This window comes from Mirounga angustirostris, unplaced genomic scaffold (genome assembly GCF_029215605.1).
Source record: "Mirounga angustirostris isolate CCGP_5_RB_7025 unplaced genomic scaffold, mMirAng1.0.hap1 SCAF_5, whole genome shotgun sequence".
NCBI classification, from domain to species: Eukaryota; Metazoa; Chordata; class Mammalia; order Carnivora; family Phocidae; genus Mirounga; species Mirounga angustirostris.
Genome location: NW_026991713.1, coordinates 61,585,841 through 61,611,634, shown reverse-complemented (window position 1 = coordinate 61,611,634; position 25,794 = coordinate 61,585,841). Strand labels below are relative to the sequence as shown.

The 25,794-nt window shown below is 56.9% G+C and overlaps 1 protein-coding gene across 2 annotated transcripts in view; it reads right to left on the bottom strand.

The window, feature by feature from the left end:
• Positions 1 to 25,162, bottom strand: part of FIGNL2 (fidgetin like 2) — a 31,834-nt gene extending 6,672 nt beyond the window's left edge. Inside the window, exon 1 of one of the 2 annotated variants that reach the window (XM_045873410.3) lies at positions 24,868 to 25,162. The gene's annotated coding sequence lies outside the window, so the exon portion shown is untranslated. Of the gene's footprint in view, positions 1 to 22,358; positions 24,722 to 24,867 lie in introns of those variants that run through there. The other variant, XM_045873411.3, reaches the window with a different exon arrangement.
• Between the last annotated feature and the right edge of the window lie 632 nt (positions 25,163 to 25,794).

Below are 25,794 nucleotides of genomic sequence, written 5' to 3'. Positions count from 1 at the left end.
TCACCTTAGAGGCAATATGATGATGATTTTGTCCCAGCCACACGAGCCCTGCCCTCTACAACACCTGGTCCTTACTTTCGAACCTAATGTAGCTGCGGGTCAGGCGATGAGTGAGACGCCCGGCCCCTGGAACTAGGCAAACCCAGGTGGGGCTCCTTCAGTAAGGCGCGTTTTCCGCACACCCACCATGTGCTAGGCTTACAGAGACACTAGGTTTGTATGAAGATGGATGGCCCCGCAGTTTGATAGTCCTATCTGTGCCGTTCACCCCAGCCCTCCCTGAGATTCCAGGGCCCCCTTTGGGCCTGAAGTCAGAGACTCCAGTGTGTGGGAGCAGTGCCCTGTGGTCCCTGGGAAAGCCCAGGGACGGACCCAGAAGCATTCACTTCCTTTCCACTTAGTTTCTTTCAGTCTCTGCCTGATGCAGTCAGAGCACCTGGGTTCCAGAACCCCCCTGCACATGCTGGCTGTGTGCCCAGGCAGGGGCCGCCATCTGCCTCGTGCCCCGCATGCTTTCCACCACCATACAGAACCGTTATTCAGAAGAGGCAAATCCTATTCCAGAGAAGATGGGGAAAAGTTAGGACAGGTCACAGCCAGCCATGCCATAAACGTGGCAGAAACGTTCCACAGAAGTTTCTTACACTGGCCTTGAGCACCAGCCAAGGCATGAGCCAAACACTGGTAAAAAGGGATTCAGGGCCTGGGGAAAAACACTTTACAGGCGCATGGCTCCAATGGGTTGGCCCGTTCTGAGGATTAAATCTCAAAGACTAAATGGGCCCGTGGCATGCCAGAGGCGGTTTTTGCTAATGACTATTTCTCAAACCTAAGCTTTTGCTAAGATATGTTAAACGGACAGGTTCAGTATTCTTTGTTCAAATTTTTATTGGGCAAATAGCGTTGTGCTAGGCAAGGGGGCAGGTTGAAAGGCAAAATGATGGTTTAGACAGGTGAAAAGGACAGGCAGACAACATCCTTTGTGAGGTGGGAAAATAGAAGCATGTGCCAGGGGCTCTGGAGCTCAGGGAAATGCGCCCTGCCTGGTTGAGAAGATCTCAGCAGGGAGGTGGTATCTTTACTGGACCTTGAAAGGTGAGGGGCCAAGTCGGCCGGGCAGGCTAGAGGGTTCCAGCACAATGCATTCTGAAAGCCAGGGCCGTGCTAGCTCACACGCCCTATTCCTTCCTCAAGACCCTTTACTGCCACCTTCTGGAAAACTTATGATAAATCTACAAACCTCCCGTGTCCATGGGGTGAATCATGCCCCTTTAGAAGGGCTCATGTTCAGTGTGCAGCCCGCATAACTGTACACTGCAAGCCTGGTGGGAGTGCTAAGAAGCGCGGCGTCCCTGGAGCCTTGGAAGTGGGTGTGTATGGGGGGTAGAAGAGGCTGCAGATCAAGTGGCTTCTGGGGTTCTCCACAGTTGTCCTTGCAGCGGCTTGTTGACAACACCACCTCTGTTGGTCTCACTACTGCCTATGGCTGTGCCCTGCTGTCAATGGGAGGGGACACTCTTTGAAAATAAAACTATATTCTCATCCCCACTGCCCTAAGGAAGGCGTGAGCCATAGATACTAAAGCTAAAAAGGGAAGTAGAGTTCTTTGAGGTTGTTTGGCCTCCGTCTGAGAGGTGACCCTGGCCACCAATGGCAAGAGGTTCGGAGCAGAGACGACAGACCTGAGAGGGAGGTCTGCGGAGGGCAGGGAGGCCGCTCTCCAGCTCCTGCTGAGGAGGGGTCCCCCCAGAACAGAGGCATTACCTAGTATCAGAGGGGGTGATTCCCCGGGACATCAGAAATCACAAGTGGTTCTGGTTTGCAGGGTTATATGAGGTAACATCAGAGTTCTACAAATGCGGGGCGCCTGGCTGGCTCAGTCGGTTAAGCGTGTGATCTTGATTTCAGCTCAGGTCTTGATCTGAGGGTCCTGAGATCAGGCCCCACATTGCGCTCTATGCTCAGTGGTTAGTCTGCTTGAGATTCTCTCTCCCTCTCCCCCAACCCCGTGCTCATTCTCTCTCTCTCTCTCAAAGAAATCTTAAAAAAATTCTCCAAATGCAAATACTCTGTTGTGACATGGACCCCAAAACTGTTTTGTTTTTTCTATTTACTATGATCTGTGCTTTGGCTCCTTAATATGGAGAAAAGAGATTTGACCTTAATCACACATCCCCCTAGCATGCTGGGGAAAAAAGCGTGACCCCGTCCCAGAAGGACACAGACACAGTAAAGAAAGCTCTGGATCTGGACTTAGCCACACGCACTTCCTTCACCCCCTGCCAGACCCTCTGCTCCCCCTCATTTCTGTCATGTGGTATCCTCCCTGCCCCTCTCACTCAGCTCCTACTGTGGCCTCAGCCCTCTCCACTCAGGTCCCCACCCTCAAGACCAAATACTCAGGCCTGGTCATCACTGAACCGCTCCATCTCAGCAATTGTGCACTCAGGGAACCCACCCCCAGCTCTCCAAACCTGCCGCCCAACTTCATGCCCACTCTCCTGCTCCGAGATTCGCCCCCTCCAGGCGCCTCCCAGCCCCTCCCTCGAAGGGCCCTGTCCATGGCCGCTCATGCTGCCCAGTTACTGGCCCTTCCATTACAGGTAATTCGCTGCCCATTTTAGTCAGGAGCACAGCTCCCTCACTTCTGGCCTTCCGTTTTCACCTTCATCTACATCCACTTCGCAGCCCAGTATACCTGGAGGGGCCATCCACCCCAGCCCTTGACCCCAGTCCAGCCCAGGCTGGGACCTTGCTCCATCCATTAACTACTCCACCCCTCTACTGTGCCGTTTCCCTCCCCACAGCAAGCTCAATTCTTTCCCACCTCCGGAAAGACCTCCTGGATCCTATGTCCCCCACTAGCTTCCAGCCCATCTCTCTGCCCTTTCTCCTTCACCCTATGGCCTCTGCTAGAGGTCCTTTAGACCACTCACTGGGGCGCGGGGGACCAGGTCAGCAAGTTCTGCTGAACTTAGTCACATAGACTGCATCTGGAGACTTCCTCTCACCTCTTCCAAGGGAAAGAACAAAGCTCTGGCCACAGCCAAGCTGCCCAAGGAGCAGGCTCAAGCAGGGAAAGGAGAGGAGGACAGCAGTTTGCAGGAGAGGGCAGGAGGGGAGGTTGCCTGACCCGCACACAGGCTGAGAATGCTGGCCTACGTGAGCCTGAGGACACCCCCGCACGCATGCCCCTACCGCTGGGAACAGCACGATGTGCACAGCTGCAGGCCCCGTGTGTATGTGTGCGCGTGTGCATGAACATAGACACACTCTGTCTCGAGCTTGCGGTGCGGCCTCAGTTGGATGACTCCTGACACACCCATGGCCTTGCCTTCTTCCCCTTCCAGACTCAGGGGGTTGGGGAGGGAAGCCGGGGGGTAGACCCTGCTGTCCCCCTGACCCCACCCCAGGCCAGTTACAGCCCTCCTGATCTCACACGGAGACCCTGGGCCTGCTTGTGGCCCAGCCCACAAGCTCCTGCCGTTCAGCCTCCTGCATCTGGAGGGGTCTCCTTCCCACTACATAGGCCATACTCCAGTGCCCCGCATCAGCTGAGATGGAAGTAAGGCCAGGCCCCAGGGATTTGTGTTAGGTGTGGGCTTTGAATCAGCAAGACCTGCGTTTGAATCCAGGCTCAGACACTTACTCTGTGACCCTGAGCAGATTACGTGGCCTCACTAAACCTTAATTTCTCCATCTGTGAAAGTGCATAACCTATGCCTTGTAGAGTGGCCACAAAGATTTAAAAAGGTAATGTGTGTAAAATATGGAGTCCTGTGTGGGGTACAAAATAATATGATACATGGTACAATTAAGAACCCAAGCAGGGGTGCCTGGGTGGCTCAGTTGGTTAAGCGACTGCCTTCGGCTCAGGTCATGATCCTGGAGTCCCGGGATCGAGTCCCGCATCGGGCTCCCTGCTCAGCGAGGAGCCTGCTTCTCCCTCTGACCCTCCCCCCTCTCATGTACTCTCTCTCTCTCTCATTCTCGCTCTCTCAAATAAATAAATAAATCTTTAAAAAAAGAACCCAAGCAGTGGCCTCACCATGCTGAGTGACTCCGAGTAGCTCCCCTTGGGGTTGGGGGAACTTGGAAAATGTTCTGAGGGAGGTTCCTTTCAGCTCTGATAGGACAGATCGCCCCTCATGCCATTTCCCCAGCACCCCAGCACGAGGGGCAGAGCCAGACCCTTTTCTGTGCCTTCCGTGCATTATCTTATGTAGCCTTCACAATGGCTCTGTGAGATAACTATTGTTACCATCTCCATTTTACAGATGAGGAGACTGAGGTACAGGGAGAGGAGATTAATACATCCCAAGGTCACACAGCTGTCACACAGTGGAGCAGGATTCAGACCCCAGTAGTATGACCACAGAGCCCAGGCCCTTACTCTTGCCCACACTGCCTCCCTGGTCTAGCCCTTGGTTCTCGCAGCCAGAGAAGAACCCGAAGCCTTGACAGCCTTTATCAATGCTCATTTCCTTGGTCCTATGGAAACACGTTTCTGTATTTGCCTGGGGACGCAGCTGTACCTCGGGTGCTGGGTATCTACCCTTCAGATCTGCAGTTGAAAGCACCTACCCCCTGGGGGATCCCAAGCTTTGCTCCCCAAGCAGGAGAATTTGTGGCTTCATTGCAAAACAGCCCAGGAGAAGCTGTCCCTTACAAGCACTCACTGCCCGAGGCTGGGCAGACAGGTCTTTACTTGAGTCTGCGACCTTCCCTGGGGCTGGCTGGGGCCCTGGAGAAAACGCCAACTCTCTGCAGCTGCACTGTTCGGGAAGCAAGGTCAGCCTCCCGATGCCACTCTTTCTCGGCAGACCCGTGAAGGCCAAGGGCCCTCCCACGCGTACGAGGCTGGAACTCCACTTGACTCCACGCACAGGGTGCAGCCTTCGAACTCCCCGGTGACAAACAGTAATGGCAAGAATTACTGGATGGAAGGGTAAGTAAAGAATCCCTTAAACAACAACCCTGTCCATGTTTCTAGGAAGTCTTCCAGGATGGATGAGAGACGTGATCTGTCTTCACAAATGGCCGAAACACTCCATGCACCAGTTTCAGTCCTTGCGGGCCATGCCCAGGAAACTCTGTGCATTGGGCCTGACACAGGCTGAGATAGTGTGATTTATAAGAAACATATTTAGTCTTTGTCCACTGTTCCTGGCTCACAGCTCCCAAAACCCTTGAAATGTCCTAAGCATAAGAGCAATGGGGGCACCTTTCCCTATGGTCTCTTGGCCTCAGTCCCTGAAATTGCTTTGGAGACATGAAGGTGAAGTGGGTGGGTTATTCACAACAAGCCCCTTTCCACTGCACCTGAGCTTATGGTAACGAGGTGATTTTTGGAAAAGCCCCTAGGTAATCTAAGGATGGAGGCTGGTTGCCAGAGGAACCAGCCTTGATTAAAGTGTTGGAACTTTTGGTCACACCCCACACCCCCATCCACCCAAGGGAGAGGGGTAGTAGAGGTTGAGCTCAATCGCCAATACCCAGTGACTTAATCAATCGTGGTTATGTAATGAAGCCTCCACAAAACCCCAGAAGGATAGGGTTTGGGGAGCTCTGGGGTTGGTGAACATGTGGACATGCTGGAAGGGCCTGTCCTTCCCACACCTTGCCGTGTGCATCTCTTCCATCTGGCCATTCCCGAGTTACATCCTTTTATTTATTTTTTTAATATTTTATTTATTTATTTATTTGACAGAGAGAGAGACACAGCCAGAGAGGGAACACAAACAGGGAGAGTGGGGGAGGGAGAAGCAGGCTTCCCATGGAGCAGGGAGCCCGACGCGGGGCTCAATCCCAGGACCCTGGGACCACGACCCGAGCTGAAGGCAGATGTCTAACGACTGTGCCACCCAGGCACCCCCCGAGTTACATCCTTTTAGAACAACCCGGTGATCTAGTAAATAAATTGGTTCCTTGAGTTCTGTGAGCCCCTCTAGCAAATTAATCAAACCCAAGGATGGGGTCGTGGGATTTTAGCCATCGGTCAGAAGCACAGGCAACAGCCTGGACAGTCAATCGGCATGTGAAGTGGGGCCGTTTTGTGGGACTGAGCCCTTACGCTGTGGGATCAGATGCTACCTGCTGGCAGATACTGAGTTCAGTTGGTAGGACCCCCAGCTGATGGGACAGAGCTGGTTGACCTGTGAAAACCCCGACACGTGCTGTCAGAAGTGGGGCACGTGGTCACGGAGCGTGAGGATGAAGGAGAGACAGGCCTGTAGGCACTCCTTCTCCACCCCTGCCCCCGTGTCCCAGCGCCGCAGACCCCCTGGGCGGTCACAGTGACTGTAGGCAAGATGCCTAGCCTCTCTAAGCCTCACGTTCTTCAGGTGTCAAAGGACAGTGGATTCAGGCGGTGGACAGTCACCTTTCTCTCTCTAGGAGCCCTTTCCAGTTTTATACAAGATGCGGTGGGAGGGGACCCTAAGCATGCAGCGCCAGCGCCCGCCTCCAACTCCCTCAGGAGGTCCCGAACACCCCTTGGGGATCTTACAGCAATTCTCTGATTCCGAATACTGTTGCCCACGGACAGGGCTGGGGGCAGCAAGGGGAGGAGGGGCAGCTGCGTGGTGGCTCCAGACCTGAGTGGAGAAGGGGCAAGGCCGCCCTCCTGGGCAAGCTCCTCGGGGCTCCATTATCTCAGCCTGGGACAAAGGGGCCGCAGTGGAGAATCCCATGGAATTGTCGGGCAGCCTATGGAAATCTCATTAATCTATTCACCACGGCTCCCACAGGCCTTTTGTCCCAGGCTTTTTGTCTACTGCTCACAACTGGTGCCCTGGGGGTCTCTGGCCGCCTGGCAGCGCTTGAACTGAGCTGCCCGCCCCCCATCCACTCATTGGGCCCTGCCCCCTCGTGCCAACCCCCAGTTACGGCAGGAGGAGAGGAGAGGGAGGGGTGATGAGAGGAGCCGAGGACTGGTCACCTGCCACAGCCTTGCACCTGCCACACTGGAACCTCCGGCCTAGCCTAGGCCAGAGAGCAGCCCCCAACACAGCTGGACCCCCAAAACCCCGCCTGGGGGACTCCCCCGAGGCCTGGCACAGAGCCTAGCATGGGCAGGGCCTAGTAAATGTTGAGGGGATAAGCCAGAGGAGGCCAGAGGGGCGGCTGCACGACTTCCTGCGGCGAGGTGCCGTTCTCTGCAGGTCTTATTGCCAAGCAGCCAGCAGACCGTCTCAGGACACCCGTGTGCCCGCCTGCGGTTAGAGACGCGCAGCTGGATCAGATTGCGACCCATCCTCAGGGACTCTATCCTCTAGCAGGAGAGAGAAGGTACAAGCAGGCATGGCCAAAAGAAAGGGAGGGAGGGAGGGAGGAAAAGAGAAAAGAAAAGAATGAATTCTGGCAGTTCAGAGACGGGTAAGGCTATGTTTGGGCGGGGGGATCAGGGCAGCACCTAAAATGCATGTCTGAGGTTGGAGGGCCTGGGGACTGGAGGCCAGTGAGGAGGACCCGAGCCGAGCAGGGAGCACCGGCACATCCGGCTCAGCCCTCCTCACTGCCCACGAGCCCCCACCTAAGTAGACAGTATTTCCAGACCACAGCACCAAGTCCCAGGGAGGAGATGCAAGGTCCCAAGGGGCCTCCTCCCTCTGGCGGGTGTTTTTCCGGCCTCCACAGGCTGTGGTGAGGCAAGGACGTCAAGTAGGGAGCAGGGAACAACTCTTAAGATCTGAACTCCCCCTCCCTGTCCCCAGACTCAATCTTGCACTGGAGAATGGTAAAGAACTTGTAGCTGGCAAGGGCCGGGGGAGGGCCAAGGAAAGGTGAAGACTGAGAGCAGCTGGGTGGCTCAGTCAGTTGAGCGTCTGACTCTTGATTTGGGCTCAGGTCTTGATCTCAGGGTTTTGAGTTCAAGCCCTGCGTTGGCCCCACACTGCGCATAGAGCCTACTTTAAAAAAAGAAGGAAAGGAAAGGAAAGGGGAGGGGAGGAGGGGAAGATGAGGACTGGAGCATGCCATGAGCTGGAGGAGTGGCAATGGTCAGGACAGGGACATTACTGTTGGGGTGACTCCCTTCATGTTGCTTGTCCTCTGTTTACTATCTGTGAACATCACAGGCTTCTCTGATCCCTCCGACCCTTAGCGCAAGCCAGATTTCCTCTCCATGCACAGGGCCTAAAGAATGAGCTCTGCTCCTTCGGGCCTCCAGATGGTTGCTCACACAGGTGCACCCATCAGAAATGCTCTCCCTCTGCCAACCAATCCTCTCCCATCCTTCAGGGCCACGCAGGGCCTGCCTCTTCCATGCTGCCTCCATGGTCACTCCAGCCCTAAGGACCCTTTGCCTTCTTGGGCGAACTGGACGAGGACTGGCTGAGGCCCGTCTTGGCAGCAAGAACAGAGGACATTCCTTCTCCCGTGTGCTGATTCCATCCCCTTTCAAAGCTCAAGGCCAGTGTTCCCTCCATTCTCCCCTCTTCTGCATGGTCCGTTCCCCTGCTAGTGATCCTTCTCATGACACAAATATGTTGTTATTTCTCCCATTCTAGAGGGGGAAAAAGCTCATAATAATCTCTTGCTCCCCCTCCAGCTACATCCCACTGCTCTCTGCTTCCTTTTTGCCCAAACAAAACCGAAACAGGTGAAAAGTTGCCTGTACTCCTATTTCTGCTTCCTCCCCTTAGGTTCTCTCTTGCACACCCTACAACCAAGCTCTCACACCTTGTTAAACCGGTGGTCAGCCCTCAGCTCGGCAACACAGCCTCAGCCGATCCTTCCTGAAACTTCTTTACTGGGCTGCCCACCCGCCTCTCCTCCTCAGCTCCTTTCACTGCCCTCCTTTCACCAATGACCGCCCCCCCCCCCACCCCGCCGACTCGGAGAGCCCTCTGTTCTCAGAGCCTTCTCTCCACATTAACTCCATCCAGTCTCGTGCCCTTGACTGGCGTCGGTAACACTGAGGATTCCTGAGCATGATTCTCCAGCCTAGATGTCTCCCCTACACTCCCCACTGGCACATGCAAACTTCTTCCCGACACCTCCACCAGAATATTTAATTGGTATAGCGACATGTCCCCAAATCAAACCTCTGACTTCCTCACTCCACCCTGAACTACCCCTGCCTGTCTTCCCCATCTCAGGAAATGGCAGCTTCATCCTTCCTCATTGCTCAGGCCAGAAACTCTTGGCCTGACCTCAGACCCCAGACCAGCAAATCAGTCTGGCCCTGGCTTCAAGATCGATCCAGAATGCAACCATCTCTCACCCGGATGCCTACAGCAGCCTCCTGTCCCACCACCCGTCTCTACCCTTGCCTCCCACTCTCTGTTCTCAGAATAAAAGCCAACGTCCCAGGAGCCTGGCTGGCTCAGTCAGTAGAGCACGTGACTCTTGATCTCGGGGTGGTGCATCCGAGCCCCACATGGGGTGTAGAGATGACTTAAATAAATAAATAAATTTTTATTTTTTTAAAGCCAGCTTCCTCACAGTGGCCCACCAGGTCCTAATGATCTGCTTCCCCTTGGCTCTCCTGCCATTCTACAGTCTCTGAAACACTTACTCTGCCTGCCGTCCTCCCCTGGCCTGTCCCACTCCGGCCACACTCCTACTCTAGCACAGCAGGCTGGCACCCACCCCGTGCCTGCCACACTTTCCCCCACCAGTACACACTTACACCCTCAGGGCTCTGTTCACTTGTCACTTCATCCCACACTGGCCCCTCCACTTGTAGCTCTTTGTAGCCCTCATAATCTGCCGTACTGGTTGCTTTAGTGTCTAGTACCCACTAGAAAGTTCCATGCGGTCTGGGAAACAAAGGTTTAAAAGTTACCTACTGCTGTTTCTGTTTCCTCCTCTTCCATCCTCTGGTTTTGTTCACTGGCCTATCTCAAGCACCTAGGACAGTGCCTGGCACACAGTAAGTTTTTGGTAGACCGTAGAACAGATGGATGGATGTTTGGGCTGGCAGAGGAGCCAAGAGGCTGGAAACTGCCTCTGTGTCCAAATAAAAAAAGGGTGACTAAATTTGAGCCAACACGAGATGGTGAGGGTGGCAAGAAGCTGAGCCAGGAAGTTCTCTCCGGAGTGGATGGGGAAGGGTGTCTGGAAGGGCAGTTCGTGTCTGTGAACACCAGCAGAAACTGTCTAGCCCTGGTCTGGCTGGACTTGAAGGGCACCCAGCCCACCCCCTAGGAACCACCACCTGGCCTTTTTTTTTTAATCTCCCTTCTTCTCTCTTCCCCTTGTTAGGCCTCTGGGAGAAGACAAAAGGGGCGCTGGAATTCCCATCAAAGGCCACCGGACACATGGTAAAGAGATTAGGACCCTTGGGATCCTGCTTCCTCGAAGTAGTGAGGCCTCCCTGCCAGTCTGGCTCTTCTCTGGGATGGGAGGTGTGTGGGGGGGTGTGCTCTGGCCCTGGACTCCTCATATGTCAAATGCCAAACAGCAGGAGGTCAGCCTGAGCGGGGGGCTGGCCAAGCAGCCCCCATCTGGGCTCTGTGTGTGTGTGTATGCAAGCACGCTCTGGGGGGGAGGGGAGAGTGCAGAAATCCCTGCCTGTGTCCGCGGTCAGGGCCACAGACAAGCTGTGACCATCTGTTGTCTTCTGGAGAGGCCAGTCCAGGGGCCCAGCACCCTTGAGGATAACCCATCCCTTTCTCCCAGACTTCTCGTGTTTGCAGAGAACTTCCATGGGCTGCCATTTGGTTTCACCCTCACATCTTCCCTGCCAGACAAGCATATTCTCCCCATTTTACAGAAGACGAAATGGAGGCTCAGAGAGGCGGAGTGATTCTCTCAAGGTCATAACAGCTAGTAAGAGGGGAAGCTGGGACTCTACAGCCCATTCTGACAACCCCTCCCTACCCCAGCCTTGGCCAAGGTGCCTGGGCACCAAACACGGGGCTCTCAGGCATAGCCTTTCCATCCATTCCTGGCTCATTGCTTAGTGCCAGCTCAAGATTGCCCCACAGCCCCTGCTTCCAGGAAGCCTTCTAGGACTGACACCCCCAAGGAAGTTCTGAAGATGCCTCAAAGTATAGATCTCTGTACAGCCACTCCTTTCCCACCCTGGGCTGTTGATCTGTCCGGTGGTCTGTTGGTTTGGCGCCCTCGTGTCCCAGGACCTCCTAAGGGCAGTGCAGCCCTGCCCAGGAGCAGATGATTCCCTAACCACTCGGGGTCCACCCTGGGGCTGTGGTGGCCTGGCAGGCTGGTGAGAGAGCCTGTCATGCTGGAAGGAGCCCTGCCCAAGGTTCACATAGCCAGGAAGGGATCTGCACCCAAGAGCTTGGCTTCAGCACCTGAACAGAGCCTGGAGTCCAGTGCTGCCCACATCATAGCCGCTAGCCACAGGTGGCTATTCGAATTCAAGTTCATTAAAATGCATGAATGACTTTTAAATGTAAATCATTTATTATTATTTCTCAATTATTAAAAATAAAAATGTATTAGGAAAGTTAAAGTTCAGTTTCTCCAGAGCACTTGCCACCCTCCAAGTGCTCCGCAGTCGTGGGGGGGGGTGGCTGCGATATGGGACAGTGCAGACATCATCGCAGAAAGTTCTCGTGGACGGCACTGCTCTAACCCCAGCCAGGGCTCCATTCTGCAGGGGTGCATCTCACCACAGCTAGAGCCTCCGAAGCTTTCTCTTGAACTTGAACGGAGCCTCCCTTCCTAGGGGTCTCCAGGTAAACTTCGCTGGGACTCAGACTCCTTTCCTTAGGATTCCTAGGAAGTTTTCTAGCTACGCAGGGCTCCAGCTTCTCCAGGGGCCAGGGAGGGAGGGTGGACTAGCTGGACCACCCCCTCCCCACCAGCCCAGCCTGTCCGGCCCGCTGCCCTCAACCTCAGGGCAGGAGAGGAGGGGCAGGCTGAAAGGGAGAGGACGGTAGGACAGGACAGTTTGTCATCTGGCCCTTCGGGCTGCGCTTCCTCCCCACCCCCTGTCCTCCCCTTCAGCTGCTCAACACCCCTCCCCCTCACTGACCATCCTCATCCTCATCAAATCCCAAGGACAGATGGGGGCCGGCTGCAGGAAACGTGACCACAGTGAAAGCACTCTCAAATGGCAACAGAATCTGGGGGTCACAGCTGTGTCCCCCGAGGCCTGGCCAGTCCCTCATGTCCGGCCTGTGTCAGCCAGGCCTGGACTAAAGCAAATTTCAGGGGAGGGGGAGGATACTCAGGAATCTTAGGGGGAGGTGTAGGAGTCTGTAGGTGCTGGATTATTCCAGCAGACACAGCCCCAGTTAAAAATGCAGTCACTCATGTGGTCACTCATCCATCCAGCCATTCAGCACACACTGAGTAAGTCCCCACCAGGTCAAGATGTAATAAGAGGATGTAAAGATGGACAGGTGGGCTCCCCAACCAGCTTGACCAGGTAGCTTGTTCTGGACTTAATCCTCCGCCAGGCTAGATGAAGATCCTTTGTCTCTGCCCAGTGGTCTGAGCAGGATGGACACCCCCCCCCAACACCCTCCCCTCAAACAGGCCCACATGCACACACGCGGGAGTGCGCGCGCGTGCACACACACACACACACACACACTCGCAGCTGCTGCCATGACCCCCCTCCCCTGGTCTCTCTGACCAATCACAGCACTGAAGGGCAAGTCCCACTGCCCAGAGCCCCCAGGGAGTGTATTAGCACATTTGAACCGCTCAACCCGCAATGACAAAGCCTGGGGCCTTGGGAGGAGACACAGCAGGAGGGGTGGGGGCCTGTGGGGAGCGTTCCTCCCTCCCCTCCCAGGGGAAAGCTCAGGAGTAGATTAAGCATTCTGGGGCACAGAGGAATTTGGGGGCCCCAGCTCCAGCAGTGATTAAGCGATCCATAAAATCCCAATTTACACACTCACTGATCAAACGGCCCATCTACTACCCCAGGAGGTTGGGGGTGGCTGCTGGGCTTCCCCCACTCTTGCAGAAGGTCCTGGGGAGCCTGGAGCTGGACCCAGGACACAGGCTCCCAACGTGTTATCTGCAGCCTCAGTCCCACCCCTGGCCTCCTCGAGGGGCATCCATCCCCCAGGCCCGGGGACCTGCCTGTACCCGCCGTGATCTGGCAGCCATCTTTGTCTGCCCTCTGTGAATAACAGCTCTAGCTCCCCGGTGCTGCCCCCGGGGCTGCCAGGGCTGGCTTCAGTTTCATCGGAGCTGCTAATCACTTTTCCAGCTCTGAAGCTCTCCTCCCCACCCCCTTCTTTCCAGCAGCCCCTCCGTGTTTCCTCTTGGCCCTCCTTCTGATGCTGTAGCTGCTGGGGCAGGCTCCGAGCCCTTCCCACCACCACCTCATCTCTCCCCTCCCCCAGGCTGGGAACACTGCGTGGCAGGGCTGGGTACCCATCTCCTTGGAGACACCAGGTAGGGAGTTGCTACCCTTGCCCCTTCCCCAAAAATAAACACAATTTGTCTTCCCCTGCCTAAATGTTGTTTGCTTCGCTTAGTTAAGGCTGCCTGGAATTTCAGCAACTGAAGACCATTCTGGTTCACAAACAGCCTCTTTGAAACCATGCGCACCTCTGGGAGCTTCCAGGCCACCAGCCACTCACCCCTCGTGAGGGTTAGCAAGGCTGACTGGCCTCCGCCTACTGCCTGCTTGAGATGAGCTGCACTAGGCAAGTACAAGTTGTCCACACATTTCAGGGCAGGGAACTGAGGTAAGGGCAGGGCAGCCCACTGTGCCACCCCCTCTTCTCACAACTCGGGCCACCTTGGAGTAGTTAGGTATGGACTTCAACTCCTAGGCCCTGGGGCCAGGACAGAAAGGGAGGGAGGGGTCGCCCTATCAAGTGCTTTCCAGAGGGCTCAGAAGGTCAGGCTGTCTCCCAGAGGCCACCGCACACGGGGCCAGGGCCAGGTCTCCACGATGTCCTTCAGCCCGGGCCACAGGCTGCTCCCAGGGACCCTGGGATGCAGCCTGGACCCACTAGCAGCTTGAGTTAGGCAGGTGTCTGAAAGCCAGCCTGAAAGACTGACCTGGGGCAAGATCTCTGCACCCACCCTAGCAAGCGGGATCCAGCTGGAGGTCACGGTCCCATCTCCCCCCTGTGGCTCACATGGTGCAGGAGGGAGTCCCTCTCTGAGATGTGGGACAGGTGTCAATCTCTGTTTCCTCTGGTGTGAAAGGAGTATGGGGGGGTAGCGGGGGGGGGGGTCCCACCCAGCATCTCCCTCACTGGGCTGGCCTGAGGGTGGTACTTTTAAGACTTGCTAGAAGGGGGCCAGGGGCTGGGACAGGACCCTAGGGCAGGCTCTGACTTGGCTCTTAAGAGGGCTGGCTAGATGCTTCAGGCTGGGAAGAGTGGGGTAGGGGCAGAGATGCTCTCCGGGGCCCAAAACAACACAGTGGGCTTGAGGGACTCCAAGAAGAGAAGTACTACAAGTGCCGACCGCTAGCTGTGCCCAGAGTGGAGAGGACCCCGTCCTGCCCCTGCCTGACCTTCTGGTGGGTCTGCAGAGGCTACGCGGGAACTGGGCTCACCACACTGAAACCACAGCTGCCGAGACATCCTAGCCTGACCCCGGGCCCCTCTGACCTGGGTCCTGGGGCAGCTCTTACCAGCTGCCCCCTGCCAATAGAGGGAGGAGCCCCAGGACCCTGCCCCTGCACCCCCCACCCCTACCCCACAGCCACCACTTAGAAACTGCCCAGGCAAGGTCACTTGCCTCTTCAGATCCGTGCTGAGAGCCCCCCACACCAGACCCAACTTCAACCTGAGCCACATTTTTCATGGCCCCTGAGACTCTTAGGGGAGATTTAAGAATCTAGGTGAGACTCTCTAGGGCCCCATAGATGCCCACCAAGACCTCAGACTTGACATGCCCAGAGAAAACATCTCTGCCTTCTCTCTCCAGAATCCATTCACCAAGCCTGGAAACCCAGGAGGCCCCATATCGCTCTCCCTCTTGCAGCCTCCTCCCATCTAGCTGGCCACCGAGTCCCCTGACACGGTTTGAAATGACACACAGCTCTCACATCTCCCACCACAGCTGGCCCCACGTCTAGACTCCTTGTCCTCTCCTTCTTGACCCTTCTGCTGGATAGCTGCCAGGGGGTTCCTGCCATCTGAAACAGACTCAACTCTCTATTGACCTCAGAGTGGACACCAAACCCCTCAGCCTAGCACCGGAGGTGGACCCATTTGTCCTGCCTCCCAGCCTCAGGCCCTGCCCTTCTAGCTCCTTCCAGCCCCTCCAGCCATAGCAGTCCATTCTCTGGGCAATATGCCTTCACACTTCTAGGCCTTTGCTCCATCTGGTTCCAGAACACCTACTCCCCAGTTCTGCAGCAGGGGTGCTCCCACACTGTTATGTCACTCTAGGGCTGTTGCTGGCTCCTTCTTGGGTTCCCCCAGCAAGTGCTCTGCACATCTGTCCTGCCACTGAAAGGCCTTATTTAGAGTTGATATCACCAGTTAAACTGGGTTCCCCACTCCCTCCCTGCTCAGAAACGCCCGCCCCTGGGCCTTTGCACAACCCTTCTCTAGCCCAGCAGCCCATCTGCTCCCTGCCTGCCCTGTCCTCTCCCTCCCAAAGTCCTCTACCCAGAAAACCTTCCCTGATACACTGGCAGTGGGAGAAGCAGGGCCTTTGAAGTTTCTGTAGTAAGTACTTGTTTTAAGTAATTCTTTTTATTTTATTTTTTTAAAAGATTTTATCTAGGGGCGCCTGGGTGGCTCAGTCGGTTAAGCATCTGCCTTTGGCTCAGGTCATGATCCTGGAGTCCCAGGATCAAGCCCACATCGGGCTCATTCACTCTCTCTCTCTCTCAAATAAATAAATAAAATCTTTTTAAAAAAATAAAGATTTTATCTATTTGAGAGGGAGAGAGAGAGAGCACACGAGCAGAGGGGAGGGACAGAGGAAGAAGGAGAAGCAGACTCCCCACTGAGCAGGGAGCCTGACGTGGGGCTCGATCCCAGGACCAGAGATCTCCCCACAGTATGGAGACAGTGGGAGCCATGCGTGTACAAGGCTTGTGGGGGCCTCAATGTGTGGACACTCGGACGAATCAAGCTCATGCTCAATGGAAGAGGCTGTGGCACTGGGGCAGTCAGGGCTGGGCGAGACCCTCCCAGGGTCTGTCTCCCCATGGGTCTGTATCTGGGGCTCCTCCTCGCTGGGGGCTGGGCCCTGTGTGGGTGTGCGATGGAGGATGAGGTCAGGGCTCTTGACCAGTGTTCAGTCATAGGCCCCTTTAAAAAAAATTTTATTTTTTAAGTAAGCTGTATGCCCAACGTGGGGCTCGAACTCCTGACCCCGAGATCAAGAGTAGCATGCTCTACCGACTGAGCCAGCCAGGCGCCCCAGTTGTAGGCCCCTTTTGTAGTCTAGCAAATCTGTGGTCTGTTCAAAACTACTTTTTCAATGCCTAAGATAAAAACATATGCAACTACTTATTTGTCAATCATACTTCAATACAGCTGGAGAGGAAAATGAAATCTAAAAAAATATATGGGACTTTGGGGCACCTGGGTGGCTCAGTCAGTTGAGTGGCTGCCTTCGGCTCAGGTCGTGATCCCAGAGTCCTGGGATCGAGCCCCGCATCGGGCTCCCTGCTCAGTGGAGAGCCTGCTTCTCCCTCTCCCTCTGCCTGCCTCTCTGCCTACTTGTGCTTTCTCTCTCTCTGTCAAATAAATAAATAAAATCTTAAAAAAAAAATAAAATAAAATAAAAAAATATATGGGACTTCAAAAGAAATTAAGAACACTGGAATACAGTTTTGCCACAAACTCCTCGGGGGTCATGGACCACAGGCCTCAGCCCAAAAGACTGGATAGAACCTCCCTCCAACCCCACCACCCCTCCCCGCGGCCAGGTGTAAGATCCAAGGTTGACTCGGGTCAGTTTGGGTGGCATGTGACCTCCAAAAAGCTTAAGCCTTAAAGACTGGGTGATCCTATGTTCCTTGGCCCCAGATATGCCCCCCTCCCATGCATTGGGGGGCGGTGTGGGAGACAGAACCAGGCCTGAGCAGAGGGCAGGAAGCAGGCCCAGGCAGCCCACCCAGGCTCCCCCAGTGGCTGCCCCTGCCCCCTCCTATGCCCTTCCCAGCCCTGGGGTGCCGAGCTGAGTAACTCCAGCTATGCAGCCTGGCCGGTCTACCTGGGCGTGAGTGGGCAGGGCCATCCTCAAGGGGGTGGCCCCCCACACCTGCAGGGCCACAGGAACAGAGAGAGAAAGAGAAAAAAGGGAAGGGGGAGCTAGGCAAACACCAAACTACCATGACAATTCCTTTGGTCTGTCTGCTCCTGGATGGGATCCCAGCTCACGTGCCAAGCACCGGTCTAAGGGATTTCCACACATTCGTTCACTGAATCCACACAATAACCCTAGGAAGCAGGTATAGCTGTTATTCCTGTTACAGAAGAGTCAACTGAGGCACAGTCAACTTGTCTAAGTCACCAAGCTAGGGCAGGGTGATACCCACTGGGGCTTTCTGGCTCCAGATGCTCTTCGGCCGCTCATGTCAGAAGCAAATGATATTGTTCCCAATTAACAGCTAAGAAAATGGAGCTATCTGTTGATTCCCACCATCCTCATCAACCTCCCCTGTCCCTTTAGCCTCTTCCTCCAATGCCCCCATACTCAGCCACAGACCCCAGAGTTAGCACATTCCAAAGTGGTTATCGCGGGACCAAAGGCATCCTTGCAGGCCTGAGCCCCCGGCCCCGGTCCCAGGGTCCCACAGCCCGGACGGGAGTGATCAGAGAGGAGCAGGGCAGCCAGGGTGGGGGATTGGGAGCGTTCCCTCAGGAAAGAAAGACTCTGAGGACCCATATCTCCAAATATCTGAACGTTGGGTGGCAGACCATGCAGCTCTGCATAGTCACCCTCCTCAAAAGAGGTGAACCCTCCATGAAAGATGTTTGGCTACCTGTTAGCTGTCTGAACATGTGGGTTGTCTCTGGAAGGAATGAGCTCCCCATCAGTAGAGACATTCAGCACGAGACACTATCTTTCCTGAGAGGGGCACTCCAGGCTGGCTGAAGGGCTCTTCCTTCCTCTCTGCAGGTTTTCTGGGTCACCCCCACTTGCATGTCTAATTGGCACTGCAAACCCAACAAGGCCCACAACGGAACTCCTGGCCACCCACCCCCATCCTCCAGCTGCCTTCCCCACCCCATTGAGGCACCTCCATCTTTTCCAACAAGGGGCTCACACCCTAAAACTCCAGCCTGGGGGCGCCTGGTTGGCTCAGTCTGTTAAGTGTCTGCCTTCAGCTCAGGTCATGATCCCAGGGTCTTGGGATCGAGCCCTGCATCGGGCTCCCTGCTCAGCTGGGAGTCTGCTTCTCCCTCTGCCTCCCACCCCCCCTCACGCTAACGCATGCGCACCCTCTCTCTCTCAGACAAATAAATAAAATAGATAGATAGATAAAACTCCAGCCTGAAGAGGGCTCCAGTATGGAAGATGTAACCTAAGAATGGCCATCCCCACGGGACACGTCCATCCAAGAAAGGAGGAGTAAGGGTCAGGCTGCTAATGAATGCTGTCTGCAGAGCTGGGTGGAAGGGGTGACTTCCCCCCATGGCCAGTGTTTCCAGGGGGCCCCTCCGCCCCAAAAGAAACAGGCAGACCGGGTAGGGGCGGAACCACGTGATGTATGTGGCGGGGAGCAGGGGTGGGCACGGTGTTGGTCAGTTGTCTTTCTTCAGTATAACCTGAATCCCACCAGTTTTCTTTCCCCACTGGCCTAGAAAGAAGAACCAATCGCTGCAGACTCTTGAGCATCCAAGAGCCAAATAGGCCAGTCAGCAGCAGGGGGACTCTCCCAGCTTCCTACGAATTCCCACTGAACTGGGGCCTCTGTCTCCTGGGAACAACCTCCCCCAGGGGAACTCAGTCCCCTTCAGACTCCACCGGTGATGGTGGGGTCCTGCTGTCCCTGAGTCCTTCGTCCCCAACCACTCCTGGGCACTCTCCACAACCCTGAGCAGGGACACCCCGCTGTTAGGCGCTCCCGTCCACACAGAGAATACAAGGAAAGCAGTTCTGAGAGCGTACCCTGTCTGTCTGCCTTGTCTCTCCTGCCCAACTGTCTCGTAAGCTCATTGAAGGTGGGACCAAATCAGAAAAGCATGGATGCTGGATGAATAGCCACCTGGACAGCACTCCCAGGGCCTGGCGCAGGGCCTTGCCAGGAGGCCATGCGCATGGCCGTGCTTCGGGCTAGATGCTTGTGGTGGAGCACGCGATGCCAGGGCTGGGGACGTGCTCTGGTCCTCCCTGGCCACGTGGGAAGCTGGGGTAGTTCGGAGAGATCTGCCCCCCTCGGGGCCTGGCACGTAGGTGCCGTGTGAGTGTGCAGGGAGTCTCAGGGGCCCAGGAATCCCAACCCTGGCTGGGGCCCCGCTGGAGACTCAGAGGCACACCCAGAACCCTGGGACAGGGCAGGTGCTCAACACAGAGTTAGAAAGGGTAAGAGGCAGCCTCATCATCACATCTCCCTAGCCAACCCCGATTAACCCCAGCGTGGGGCTGGGGACCAGATGGCCTAGGTCAGCCTGGGCAGTGAGGGGACAGACAGAAAGGCAGGCTTCTACCTCCTAGATTCCTGAGGTAACCAAGCTCGCTCTCCTTTTGCCTACCTCCTGAGCCCTGCTCTCTGCCCTGACTCTACTTTTTTTTTTTTTTTTTTTTTTTAGATTTTGGCATTTTAATTTCTTTTGTGCCCTGACTATATTTTGGAGGGAGCTTCAAAGATGGCCCAGAACTTTCGTGCACACACGCCCTCTCTTTCTCCTTGCACACACGCCCTCTCTTTCTCCTTGCTCCCACATGGGAAGTGGTTCTCCAGAGTCCCTTGGGTTCTGAGTTCTTGAGCCTACCTCACTAGAGGTAGGCATGTACTTCAGAGACAAAGGGACACACTATTTCAAACCAGAGCCTCTGTCACCTATGAACTCACTAGTGTTCTTTTTTTTTTTTTTTTTTAAAGATTTTATTTATTTATTTGACAGAGAGAGACACAGCAAAAGAGGGAACACAAGCAGAGGGAGGGGGAGAGGGAGAAGCAGGCTTCTCACGGAGCAGGGAGCCCGATGCGGGGCTCTATCCCAGGACCCTGAGATCATGACCTGAGCCGAAGGCAGACGCTTAACGATTGAGCCGCTCAGGCGCCCCCCCAAAAAATTTTAATTAAAAATTGGGGCACCTGGGTGGCTCAGTTGGTTAAGTATCTGCCTTTGGCTCAGGTCATGATCTCAGGGTCCTGGGATCAAGCCCCACATCAGGCTCCCTGCTCCGCAGGGAGTCTGCTTGTCCCTCTCCCTCTGTCCCTTCCCCCACTCCTGCTCTGCTCTCTCTTCTCGGTCTCTCAAATAAAATCTTTAAAAAAATTTTTTTAGGACGCCTGGGTGGCTCAGTTGGTTAAGCGACTGCCTTTGGCTCAGGTCATGATCCCGGAGTCCCGGGATCGAGTCCCACATCGGGCTCCCTGCTCGGCAGGGAGTCTGCTTCTCCCTCTAACCCTACCCCCTCTTGCGCGCTCTCTCTCACTCTCTCTCTCTCTCAAATAAATAAAATCTTTAAAAAAAATTTTTTTTAATTAAAAATTAATAAAATGGAGTTGGGGTCACAGCCCCATGGAACTATGGAGGCTGGCCCGTGCCTATAGCCCAGTTCTCGCATTCCCTAAGAACTCCCCACCCCACCTCCAGTCCCCAAGATGAATTGCAAAGTCTGACATTGCCCATGCTTCAGTAGGAAAGGAAAAGAGAGCAAGGCACCTGGGTAGCTCCCATGCAGTCCCCTCTCCTTGGCCGGGCAAGTGGGGAAATGCCAGCCAACAGCAATCACAGCCCTGAGCCCTTGTCACCTGCATTTCTGACCAGTCCTCACAGCACACAGTCATTCAAGCCTGGAACTCAGGGCTCCCAGCTCCTGGTTATCACTGTCACACTTAAGAGGACACCATTCTTAGTCTCACTTCACAGGTGAGATATAGAGCGTTTAATGCGTGCTACTTAAGTATTCACCATGATTCAAGATACTTAGGAAAATGCTCAGGAAAGAGCTAGACTTTCTTTTTTTCTTTCTTTCTTTTTTTTTTTTTTTTTTAGAGCTAGACTTTCTTGCCACTCAGCTTTGTTCCTGGAGACCAGTAGACTCTAAAACACAAAAAAATTCCTGAATATCTTCTCTCCAGGCAACGCACTCAGAGATGAGAAGACCTGCCCCTACCCCAACACCAGCAGTGTGAACCCTTCCCAATTGAAGGCTGGCCCAGCACCTCAATGGCCACTCCTGGTCCCTTGGCTCACGCTGTCCCCCTGCCAGGAATAAGGCCATGGAGACAGCACTAAGTGTGCAGGTCAGGAGTCCTGGGCTACCAGCCTGCCTCGGCCCTTCGCACATCAGAGGGACTGGACTAGGAGGAGGACTTCTTGATGTGGGGTCCCCATGGGCTTCAGGGGGCCCAAGAGCCCTCAAAGGCAGAATGCAAAGGCTCAGGTCAATTGATGGAAGTGCATTGTTCAGAGAAAGGCTTTCATTAGTCCCTCTGAGGGGCCTGTAAATAAGAAGTTATGGGCAATCTGGAAGACCCCTTCCATCCCCAGTGCTCTTGGGCTATATGCCTTTAAACAGAAACCCACTCCCCACCCTTCAAGGCCTCCTCAGCTGCAGCTCCAGGAAACTCTCAGCTTTCTTGCTTCTTTGCAGCAGAAGGCTTGGGACTCAGTGCCTTGCAAGGTCTCTCCTGGGAGCCGGGCCAGCCCAAGGTTGAGATGGCAGAAGACACCAGAACACCCTGTGGTCAGCCTAGTGTGGCTTGCCCCTGCCCACAGCTTCGGTCCACTGGAAGGTGGGGGCTGTCAGTGTTGTGGACCACAGGTGCACCCAGACCTTAGGTCCCCCTCTCCTTGCTGCAGCTCTGGAACCTCCCTGAGCCACACTTCCGCGGGGAACCTGGTTTTCATTAAATCGGGGAAAGGAGTCATTAACTGCCAGCCAAGTCAAGGAGAATCGAAGTTCTGCTAGAAGGCACAGGGAGGGTGAAGGAGACCAGCCTGTCCCCTGCCCTCCCAGGATGACCAATGGTGGGGGGAGGGGGAGGCAGGGAGGCTGGGCTCCTAAGGGTCCAACAACTGCAGCAGTAGGAGCTGGGGGTGGAGAGTGGGGGCAGTCGGGGCCCAGATAATAAGCAATTGTTAATGTGATCCATATGGATCCTGACTGGCCTCTCTGTTTAACAGGATGATAATGGCAGGGAAAGAATGCTGGTCTGTGGGGAAAGGAAGGGGCAAAGTCCTTCCCAACTTGGGGGGTGGGGGAGGGTCAGTAATGAGGAGGAGGAGGAGACCCACCCAGGGGTCTCCACCCACCCAGGAGTGCAGCGCTATTTGCCTGAAAGGGGCCAGATTCCATGCTTTGCAGGCTGCTCTTACCTAACCCCGTGTCTTCAGCCAACACATATTCCTGGGGCACGCACAAGGTGCCAAGCTCCGTGCCGGGCCCAGCGTGGGCAGGGTGCGGGGAAGTAGAGGCTCCATCCCTGTGCTCCCGGAGGCAAAGCCTAGTGTGGACGCAGCCACAAAGGCTGCAGGAGGCACAGGTGCAGGACTAGGAGAACATGGCGAGAGCACCAAGTGCGAGAGCTGGGGGCTCTGGCGAGGCTACACGGAGGAAGTATGGCATCCGAGTTGGGCCTTGAAGAATGAGGAGGTGGTGGGAAGACAGGGACAATGGGGAAGGCATTTGGCTGAGGGAACAGCAAGAGCAAAGGCAGAGAGGCGTGAAATTGCGTGGAGAGTCTGAGATCTCAGCAATAAAGCCGCAGCCCAGGCCGGGGAGGGGACGGGAGCCTTGCTCCCTAAAAAAGCTGTGGCCATGGATGACCAGGAGGAAGGCAGGAAAGGGCTCTTGGAACAAAACATTCCGGTCTGGTCCGGTCCCTCTCCCTTACCCCCCTCCAGTCTGTGTACTGGAATTGTCTACCCTTGGGATCCTCAGCCCAGCCCACTCTTAGACCACGGCCAGAGAATCCCGCAGGGCCTCAGAGGCCAAACTCCTCCCCGTGCCTCTCAGCCCCCACTTCTTCTCCTGGGGAGATGGAGGTCCCCCTAAAGATTTCGGGTTATCTGGGACTCACCAGCAGCAAGTCCACTGCCCTACATAACTAAGGTCCCTTTGGCCCAGGAGGACTTTCCCCCAGAAGGTATTACAGCCAGGGCGAGGGTCGCTCCTCGCTGGGGTCACTGCTGCAGCACCAATAGATTCAAGTGGAAATAAACGAAATGGTGTTAAATATGGGAAAGGGGGATTTACGAGGCCTGTCACCGCGTCCAGCGCAGCCAGCCGGCAAGCCCCGCCCCTTTCTCGCCCACCCCAGGAAGTCGCGCCCCGCCCCCTGCCCGCGCTCCGCCGCCGTGGGGTCCGCGCTCCGCCGCGGGGTACCGGCCGCGCCGCAGCCCCGAGCTGCCCGGAGAGTGGGTCCTCCCGGGCCAAGGCTGAGCGGAGGACGGCGGGTGCTCCCGGCCAGGGGGTCCGGGGGGGGGCTCTGAGGAACCTCAGCGCGGCCGTTTCCAGGAGGGTGCACAGGAGGTTCAGGCTGGATTCCGGCGGGTCTGGGGCTCCCTGTGCAGATCAGGGGGCTTTGGACCGTGGCACCATCCGGCCCACTCCGGAGACTCCACAGGGAAGGCTCTGGGCCCGGAGAACCGAGAAGTGGCCCCCGCAGAAGCCCAGAGCGGGCTTGGAACCAGAGCCCGGCTCCCCGCTGCCTGGCCCGAGGCAAGAGCCCGCTCAGCCGCGGCAGCCCGTGCGGACCACAACACAAACATTCTTCCGTCCTCTATTCTCCTCCAAATTAGGTATCCATGGAGACAGGGCCAGGCAGCCTGACAGCCCCACGGCCTAATCCTGATTTAGTGACCGTCCCTTTAACAGCCCACCCACCCGTCCACCCACCCCTGCGCTCCGGGCCGCCGCTGGGCGCAGGCTCCAGGCCGCTCGCTCTCTCCCGGCGCAGACCCTTCCCAGGCCTCCTCCGCCCAGCAGCGGCTCGGGGACCGCAGGCGCCGGGGAAGGGGGCCCACCTGGTCTAAGCACCTACTGTGCGCCCGCCCTTCTGCGGAGGACCCTCGACAGAGCGGGTTCCTAGCAAGGGAATCTCTGCGTAGACCGAGAGGGCTCTAGGAGTGGGCAAGTTGAAGGGGGCGCTCTCTAGAGAGCGGGGAGCTCAGAGGGTCTCCCTTGTAGCCTGTAGCCCACGGGAGAAGGTAAGTGCAGCTTCTTGCAACGCCCCTGACTCTGAGATGGGGCTACGCTCTCCCCGGCCAGAAGAGAAGAAAGGAAGGGGGTGGGCGTTAGGGGCGCAGGGCCCGAAGTGGCCTCAGTCTCCTGTCACTGCCCCGTCACGATGCTGGGGGATCTCCGGGCCAGGAACCCAGCCCCCACCCCCTCCCACACACACACAGGGGCCGCTGGACAAAGACCTGACGGAGTGGGAGGGGCCTGCGGGCCGGCCCTCGGGCTCCGGCCACAGGATCCTTCGGGGACCCGAACCCGCAGATCCCGGGCTCCCCACCCCCCAATCCCGCAGGCTCCCCCCAGAGCCGGCTGCTCGCTATTGCGGCAACCTGCGTACCAAAGCGGGCGGCGAAGACGGTGCCCGTCGGCGGCGGAGACCAGATCCCCTTGTCTGCCGTCCCCCTCCCCCCGGGAAGTGACCCTCGGCTCCCACGCACCCGCCCGGGTCTCCGGCTGGCCTTGCCCTTCGACCCCCGCCTAGTGGAACCCCGCGCCCCGCAGCCCCCGCCCTCTCCGGCCCTCGCACTGCCCCGCGCCCGCGGACAAAGCTCCGGACACCCCGACCGAACGGTCACCACCCCCTGACCCCGGCCCGCCCGCGCGCTCCCGTGCCTGCCCCCGCCCGGGCCCGCGGCCCCCCCGTACCTCGGCATCCCGGCCGGGTCCTAGGTGAGTGTGCGCGGCCTGGGGGGGCGTCCGGCCCCGGGGCCGGGGCGCGGGCCGGGGGCGACAGGCCGGGGCTGGGGGGCAGCGGCGCTCACCATCCTGGAGCTGCTACTGCTGCGGCCGCCGCGGCCGGGAGCGGGACTGGGCAGTGGGGGTGGCCGGACAAGGGGCCGCCCCGGCTCCCCCCGCAGGCAGGACCCCCACCCCCACCCCCGCCTCCCCTCGCCCGCCCCCAGCGCCCTCCCTCGCAGGCCTTTGCTCCCCTCCCCTTTCCCTGCTCCTCCCTCCCCTACTGCCCCTCCCTTCCCCCCAACTCCCGCCCCTTCTCTGGCCCTCTCCACCCCGGGCTCCTTCCCCGCCCTCCCCCTCCTCGCCCCCGCCCCGCCCCCACCTCCCCTGGGCTCGCCCGTCCCCTCCTCTCAACCCTCCCGGCTTGGCCCCGCCCCCTCCCTCCCCTAGCTCTAAAATAAATTAGCCACAGAAGGGGAGAAAAGAGTAAATGACCCTTGGTGTGGATAGTGTCCTTGCGCCACTCTCCGGCGCGCCCGGGCCTCTCCCGGGCCGTCGAGCGGGAAGTTGGGGTGGGGGTGGAGGCCGGTAAGGGTCGGGGAGCCGTCCGCCCAGGGGGGAGGCCGGGATTGAGTGGGGCCTCCGAGCGTGTCCGCTGGGTGTGAGAGGCTTCCTGGGTCGAAGGGCAAAGGGGAAGACAGCCAAAGGGGAAGGCGGTCGGCCCTGCCCGGCCCGCCCCGTCTGCTTGCCGCCCTAGACCCCCTCGCCCTTGCCTAGGCCCCTTGGCCAAAGCCTTCTGGACTCATGCCCTCATCCTCCCGCCCCACCCCCACCCCCCACCCAGGGGTACTGAGCTCCTACCACGTAAGAGACGGGGCAGTCCAAGATGCAGAGGGT